The 8,613-nt window shown below is 49.3% G+C and overlaps 1 non-coding gene across 1 annotated transcript; it reads right to left on the reverse strand.

Annotated features, from left to right (window-relative positions):
* Positions 1–4,687: 4,687 nt before the first annotated feature.
* TRNAC-GCA (transfer RNA cysteine (anticodon GCA)) lies at positions 4,688–4,759 on the reverse strand. The gene has a single exon. It is a non-coding gene; the product is annotated as a tRNA-Cys (tRNA).
* Between the last annotated feature and the right edge of the window lie 3,854 nt (positions 4,760–8,613).

Consider the following 8,613-nt stretch of genomic DNA (forward strand, 5'->3'; position numbering starts at 1 on the left):
CCCCCCCCCTCCGTCTAGTCTCTCAACTCTGTGACCTGCTTCTGAATCAATCTTGTGACCTCTGTGTATCAACCTGGGTCCACAAATCGAGGGCTAGAGGATCCATGACTTCATTTTTCCGTGAAGCAACTCAATCTCTCTTTTGTGTCCCGTCCTGTTGAATGACAAATTTAGTCACCCAACACTGGGGCCCCGCACAACTTCCCCTGTGCTGCACTTAAGTGCCGCTGCCTGGAGAAGTCACTTTGAATGATCTTCCCATAAACACGACTCTCTGGGTCATTTCCGCTGATGGCCAGTCCTATCCATTTTTTTGCCGATTCTAGTTTTACTCCCACGGGCCAATATTATCTTCAAGTTTCAGGGGTATCACCATCCCAAATATAAACAAAAGTGGGAGGGGGTCCCGGGAGTTGGAGGGAAGCACTTTCCCCTAATCTCTGGGCGAGATGAGTCATTTACCCAATCCCCGAGGCGGGGCCCCAGCTGGGGCGGGGGGCACAGAGTAGCCAAGGCTCATGAACGTGCCCCGTACACTTGTCACCTCGCCCTCTGTCGCTAGCGATGCTCCTGATGTTAAAGGAGCCCAAAACCATAGCGACTGGTTCTACGAGCGGGCGTCTTTGTTTCTCCCTGCTTGTCAGCGAAGTTCCTTTTGAGAAGTCGGCCTATCTCCCTGGCGCTAAGAGGAATAAACAACATTGTCCCCCTCACACGCCAACGCACGGCTTATTAATGTCAGATACAAACCCTAACCGGAACCAGAAAATGAAAAATCGTATTGTTTTTTTCATTGGGGGGCATCATTTCCTTCTGTTATATTCAAAAACGCTTATCCATGGGAAAGGAATTTTTAAATTTTTATTCTGGAACATCTCAAGTACATACAAACGTAGTGGCATCCATCATCCCGTGTCTGGGCCAGGGTTCTCCACAGAGACAGAAACAGAAACGAGAATGAATGGATTCTTAAGTGCACATTTTATGTGTCTCAATCAGTTACGCTCGTTTTTCTTTTGGGTCCTCCAATTGTCCCACCTTTGGCTCTGTCCACGTGACACGCTTCTATCAGTCTTGGGGAATTTCCTTGTTTCCCGTGGGGGTGAGTGTGAGGGTGTGTGTTTGCGTGCATCTGCGCGAGCAAACCGAGACTGCCAGGCTGGGCGGGCCGCCTTTAAGGAGGCGTCGAGCCCCATCACAGAGGCTGACTTGTGTTTGCAAGGTGGAGGGGGGTGGCCCCCACTGGACAAGCGTCGGCTGGAACTTGCCAGGCTGGGAAGGACAGGTTCGGGTTGTGGAGGAGCTTGACTCCCAAGAGAACACGGAGTCTTTGGAGAGGACTCCTGGAGACCCTCGAAGGACCAGGGCTCAGGCCCGATGGAGGGGAGTCCCACAGAAGCTTCTTGCCTGGAAATGGCTGGGGCCGACCTGGCTGAGGAGTGGGCCTCAGTACAGACTTTCCACGCTGGAGATTCTGGCAAAACACAGAACAGAGCAGGACATTCAAACGGACCCATGCTGGGTTCCCCTCCAATCTTAGTGGGTGAGACCTCATTTGTTTGAAAACTGTAAATTATAGTGGGGGCACCTGTGTGGCTCAGGTGGCCAAGCGGCCGAATCTTGATTTCAGCTCAGGTCATGATCTCGCAGCTCGTGAGATGGAGCCCCGCGTCAGGCTCTGCGCTGCCGGCGGAGGGCCTGTTCGGGATTCTCCCTCCCTCCCTTTCTCTCTGCCCCTCACCCGCTAGCTCTCTCTCTCAAAATAAATAAACAGTAAAAAAATAAAACTGTAAATTGTATTTTTGATAATTTTTGATAATACAATTTTTGATAAAGGTAAATACTGAAGTCACAGGATTCACATGACACGATGTACAAAAGGCACAAAAAAGTATGCGTGGAAAGGCACTGTCCCACGTGTCCAGGTCACGAAATGTCAGTGCCGAGACGAAATGAGCTAACAAGCCACGGAAAGACGTGGAGAAAGCTTCGACGCCTAGTACTAACCGAAGAAGCCAATCTGGAAAGGGTACATCCCGTACGGCTTTCCAGAAAAGGCAAAGCTATGGAGATGGTAAAAAGTTCAGCGGTTGCCAGGGGGGTCAGGGATGAGGAGAGAGATTAATCAGGCAGAGCACAGAGGATTTTTTCCAGGGGTGGGTGGGGGTGTGTGTGAAAGTACTCCGTGTGATCTTGTAGTAATGGATACATGTCGTCGTACATTTGTCCAAACCCGTGGACGACACCCAGACTGAACCCTCGGGTCCACCGTGCCCTTGGGTGATTGTGTTGTGTCCCTGTGTGCTCATCCCGGTACCAGATGCCCCACTCCGGTGCGGGATGTTGACAGCGGGGAGGCTGTGTGCTGGTGGGGGGTGGGGAGGCGGGGGTATATGGGAAATTTCTGCCCCTTCCTCTCAATTTTGCTGTGATCCTGAAACTAAAAAAAAAGATCTTAAAAATAAATAGATTTAAAGAATAAAATGAGAAAAAAGGCACGCGGTGAAAATTCTCCCTCGTACTCATCTGACAAGCCTCCCGCTCCTGGTGCTTGGAGGAAAGCCATGCTAGCAGTTTCTTTTACAGTCTTCCCCGGTCTGTACATGTAATTAACCCATAGGCTCTCTCGGATTTTTTTGATAAACACAAATGGTGGTGTGACCGACGCACTGTATCGCCCTTACTTTTCTCAAGTAATTTAGTTTTATATAAATAATGGCATTCCTTGTCGGCAACCATTCCTCTCCACAGGGGGTGGACTTGTCCCCCCAGATGGGACAGAGCCTCAAAGCTCTCAGGAATGTCATGGTGTGACAGCAGTGATAATTGGGATAATTGTAAAGGACCAGGGACACCTGGACTTGAACCAGGGACCTTACAATCTGCAGTCAGGCAACTTGCCCCTGAGCTATACTCCCTGCTAGAATAAGCTACCTTGCTCAGGACTTCTCACTTGGGTACCACACCCAAGACCCCTGTGGAACCGGACCTAATGTTTACTGAACACTTCTAGTGTGCCAGATAAACTATTCTAAGAGCTTTATATACAGAGAGGTAGATAGGGATCTAGATAGGTCTATACCATTTAAAAACCGTTTGTGCCCGTGCTGTCGCCCCCCCCCCCCCATCAGCATCCTCGTCGCGGATGACGATGACACAGGAGATCAAAGCAACTTGCCCCACCTGACAGAGTAAATGACACGAGAGTTAACCCCCACTTTACTCAGACCCCTACCTCACACTCATCTGAAGAGTTTTGTCTTCTAAATATTTTTGTGGCAATATCTGTCTTCTAAATGCTATGTGGAAGAAATGTACCTTGAATGGATGCAAAAAGACAGGCACTATGAAAATTTTGTGACTAAAATATTTACATACGGCAATACACACACACACACACACACACACACATACACACACACACAAAGAAATTAGCACCAAGAATACTCTAATTAGCGTATTTTGCCCCGAGCTTCCCAGTTGCCTTAGCACCCTTATTAAAGCATTTTCATTAAATGTACGAGGGTCTGCAGAGAAAATTGAAGGTGGCTGTCCAGGGACCTGGAAATCCGTGGGTTTCCTCCACCTTCCCAGAGCCGCCTGCCTACTACCGGGGTCTCTTCTCTGTAATTGGGGGAGCAGCCCACCACACTGTGGGGAGCAGAGGAGCCTCTCTGTACCCTGACCAGCACACCCACCTATCCCCTCCAAACTGCTAGAAGCAGCTGGAGGCTTCCCCCGCTCAGGAGCTGCCCACCATCTACATACAGGTGGCTGGTTCTGATCAAAGGGTGCCTTGGAGGAAACTGCACACCAGATTTCAAAGAGTCCCCAAATCCCACAAAACATGAAGTATCTCATTTATAATTAAAAAAAATTTTTTTTAACGTTTATTCATTTTTGAGAGAACAGAGCATGAGAGGGGGAGAGGCAGAGAGAGAGAGAAAGAGAGAGACAGAATCGGAAGTAGGCTCCAGGCTCTGAGCCGTCAGCACAGAGTCCGACGCGGGGCTCGAACTCATGGGCTGAGAGATCATGACCTGAAGTCCCACGCTCCACTGCCTGAGCCACCCAGGCACCCCTATACATTGATTACATGTTGAAATGATAACGTTTTGGATATATTGCATTAAACATATGGCACTTAGTGTCGCTGATTTTCACTTTATATTTTTAAAAAGTTCTCACTTTTGTTGAGATATAATTGACACACCACATTATATGTTGGAATTGAGAAATGACCACCCTCGTAAGTCTAGTTCACATCCATCAGTTATATATATTTTTCCTTGTGATGGCAACTTTTAAGATCTACTCTCTTAGCAACTCCCAAATATACAACACAGTACAGTTATCTACAACCACCTGGCGACCCCGGGACTTCCTTGTGACCCCCTTCACCCCATCGGGCCCTTTTTTGCTTTATTTAAAGTGCCTACTAGAAAACATAAACTTAGAAACATAGTTTGCGTTCTACTTCCGGGCTGGGGTAGACCTTGGCCTCCGCAAGGCCGACCTCGCTGGTGGGCGTTGCCTGTGACCCCAGAGCCCGGCCCCCTCCCCCAAAGCATTGGCTCCGTGTTTCTCTCTGGTCCGGAGCTGTGGGAGCTGGGCAAGAAAGGACGCCGGTGGTTGCTTTCAGCTCCACGTTGCAGCCAGGACGCGGGATAAAACACACGGCACACACAGGGGGCACCCGGATTTGAACCGGGGACCTCTTGATCTGCAGTCAAATGCTCTACCCCTGAGCTATACCCCCGGGCCTGCGTGCTGCGTCTCACGCACGCTCTTCTGCGCACGCAGCCACACCCGGCCCCGCCGGCCTCGGCGCCCTCCGCGCCTCCCGCTTCGCGCCCAACTGGCCTTTCTTCCCCGAACCCCCGCTCGCTCTCTTGCCCGAGTTAGGTGGCTCCCCTGATCTTGCGCCACAGCCGGAGGCAGCAGAGGTTCGGGACCCTCTCCTTACCTAGACCCCGAAACCCAGGCCTCCTGGAGCCCCTCGCCACGCCCAGCGCCGGGTCTGAGAGCGCGGGTCACCTGGGTTTTCGCCTAGCAGCTTCTCTCGTCTGCCCCTTTCCGCCCTTTCTCCCCTTTGCCCTGCTTCTCTCCTCTTCGCCGCCTGTCCCTCCTCTTCCCACTGCTCTCTGATGTCACTCATGGCCCTGCGCACCACTCTCCTCTCCTAGTCACCGAGACCTCGTGAGACCCTTACCAAATCAGGTATTGCCTTCCCCAAACTAACGCCTTACCTGGGCTGTATGTAAATGGCAGACCAGGCCCAGTGAATACAACGGGAACAGGTTGGAAGCTACGAGAACTGTGAAAGTAACAGATGCACCACGGGAGGACTTGTCCTGGTAAATACTAGAACATCTACTGAAACACACCACTGAAAACAGCCTAAGGACAGAAACACCTGAAACCCGGACCTGGGAATCCACATGGTATAGACACAAATGTCACAAAATAACCGCAGATGTTTACCGAGCAGCCGTTGTGTTCACGACAGCCCCGTAAGGTTAGGGCCTATGATTCTTATCCCCATTTTACAGATGAGGAAACCAGGCACCCAGATGTTACCTAAATAGCCCAACGTGAAGTGACTAGTAAGTAGGGCTGCAAACTTAAGCAGTCTGGCTTTGCCCACACGCTTCGCCACAGTGTTTTACTTGCGTGATAGCTATGGCAGTCATAAACGCATAGGGGAAAGGAAAGGCCGTTTGTGTAAATTATACTAGGAGAATTCAGTTGGCCATTTGGGAAAAATAATTAAAGTAGCAACTAAACTTCTCTTTGTATAACAAAATAAAGTCCAAGTGGATTAAGCATTATGTATAAATAAATGAAAGGACAAGGGTATAAATGGATATTTATACTATGAATATGAAACCGATTTCTGAACAGCAAGGAAAGCATTTCACTGGATAAGTCCCAACAGAGAATGCCGATAGATTTGGCGATATAAGCATTAAAAGTTTAGGTATATGAACAAAATCAAAAGGTTAATAGCAAGTTGGGAAAATATTCTCATCACTTACGATAGGCAAAATATTACAAATTAATATCCTTCACATGTAAAGAGCCCACATATAATGAAAAGGCCATCAAGGATGTGTTCGATCTCAGTAAATCAGAATACATCTTAGTAAAAGCAAAGAAATGCAAATTAAAACAGCATGATAATATTTTTCATCCATCAAATTAGAAAAATATTTTTCTGCAATAAAATGTGTTGCTTTCAAAATCAGAAAAACCAAGAAACATTACAAACTTAAGACTATTCCCTTCTAGTAACTGTAAGCAACACCGTCTCTGATTGCCATAACTAATAAGTAATTGCTTTAAGATGAAAAGCATCAGCGGAATGCTAATTTGGGAAATCTGCCTTACAGTTCACATATAGCTCATTTCAGCTTTCGTAGGAATCGTTATCTCCATCCTGAAGATGACACAGCCTCAGAAAGTTGCCAAAAGACTCAGTTTCAAGACCTTCTGGTCCAAGTCCAAGGCTGTTCCCACCATACCACACTTCTCCCGTCCTTCTGTGGGGAGCGGTGGGTAACTGGAAGAACAGGAAGGCGGAATCGCAGGAGGGTGGAATGAGTTACCGCCTCATCTGCCGTCTTGCCCCCATCCGTGTTAGGATGTGTGCCAATCTAAAATACTAACAATGGCTGGGGCGCCTGGGTGGCGCAGTCGGTTAAGCGTCCGACTTCAGCGAGGTCACGATCTCACGGTCCGTGAGTTCGAGCCCCGCATCGGGCTCTGGGCTGATGGCTCGGAGCCTGGAGCCTGTTTCCGATTCTGTGTCTCCCTCTCTCTCTGTCCCTCCCCCGTTCATGCTCTGTCTCTCTCTGTCCCAAAAATAAAATAAACGTTGAAAAAAAAAATTTTTTTAAAATAAAATACTAACAATGGCGCCGATATGTTGAGTGTTGGCTACGTTGGAGGCACTCACGTACCTCTACTCATTTAATTCTCCCAAGGACTCTTTGAGGTAGGTACACTTACCATCTCCTGTGAAGCAGCCAGGATTGCCCCCATTTTGCAGATGAAGAAACACGAAACCAGAGGGCTTAGATACTTTCATTCATTTAATGAATACTTAGTAAGTATCCACTCCGTTCCAGGTTCCAGTCTAGCACTGGGGGCTCAGCAGTGAACGAGGTAAACTAACAAGGTCTCTGCCCTCCGGGCCCCTGTAATTTCCGAGAGGTGTGGGGGGAACAGACAAGAAAACAAATAAAGGAACCAGATGGTTGCAGATACTGACATTACAATAGGAACACAAAGCAGGGTGATGTGATGGAAGATGATGGGGGGTGGGAGGGAGGGGTCAGGGAAGTGACCGTTTGAGTGGAAGTCTGAATGATCAGCCAGCGGGTAAAATGCGGATGCAGAGCATTCCAGGCTGTGGTACGGTGACTGCCAAGGCGTGAAGGCAGAAAGTAGCTTGGCAGGATGGAGGGGTGTGAACAGTGCCAGTGTGGCTGCGGCAAAGGGACAGAGCAGGACAGGGGTTCAAGTAGAGGTCAGCGAGGTGGGGGAGAGTCAGATGGTGGGCGTTATTTCATGTGCCACCAAGGGAAGGGTGGAGCCTGGACTGAATACAGATTGTCTCCTCCCGGGGACCGGGGACGGGGCCACTCAGAACTTCCTAAAGGGCTCCCCCGGGTGGTCTCAACACGGGACCTGTCGTCTCTGGCACGATTGCAATGGGCTTCCCATGTCAGTCTGTCAGTCCCTTTGGCTACAAATTTAGGTTTGTTATTGTTCATTCAGTCCACCTGGTCCCTGTCCTCATGGAGACAACTTTCTTTTTTAAAGACATTTTTAAAAAAATGCTTATTTTTGAGAGAGAGCACAAGCGGGGGGAGGGCAGAGAGAGAGAAAGGGAGACACAGAATCCGAAGCAGGCTCCAGGCTCTGAGTTGTCAACACAGAGCCCGATACGGGGCTCGAACCCACGAGCCGTGAGGTCATGACCTGAGCTGAAGTTGGACGCTCAACTGACTGAGCCACCCAGGCGCCCCAGGAGACAACTTTCTAATGGAGGACACACACATGTGATCAGGGACGTCTCCAGCGGTAATCGTGATGACTGCCATGGACCCATGTGGGGCGGGATGACCCTAGTCTGTGGGACTCCAGAAGGTTTCTCTGAGGCAGTGACATTTCTGTAACACCTTGCAGGAAAAAGGGAAGTTAGGCGGAGATGAGCCGTCCAGGAGGACTGTGCAGTTCAGCTGGAGGCCTGGGCCAGAAGAGTGAGTGAAGGCCAGGGTGCCTGAGACAGCTTTTGTGGGTTGAATAGTGTCCCCCCAAATTCATGTTCATCCAGGAACCTCAGCATGTTGCATTATTCAGAAATACGGTCATTGCAGGGGCACCTGGGTGGCTTAGTTGGTTGAGTGACTGACTTCGGCTCAGATCACAATCTCGCGGTCCGTGAGTTCGAGCCCCGCGTCAGGCTCTGTGCTGACAACTCACAGCCTGGAGCCTGCTTCAGATTCTGTGTCTCCCTCTCTCTCTGCCCCTCCCCTGTTCATGCTCTGTCTCTCTCTGTCTCAAAAATAAATAAACATTAAAAAAAAAAAAAAAAGAAATACGGTC

This window comes from Panthera uncia, chromosome A2, assembly GCF_023721935.1.
Source record: "Panthera uncia isolate 11264 chromosome A2, Puncia_PCG_1.0, whole genome shotgun sequence".
Lineage (NCBI taxonomy): Eukaryota > Metazoa > Chordata > Mammalia > Carnivora > Felidae > Panthera > Panthera uncia.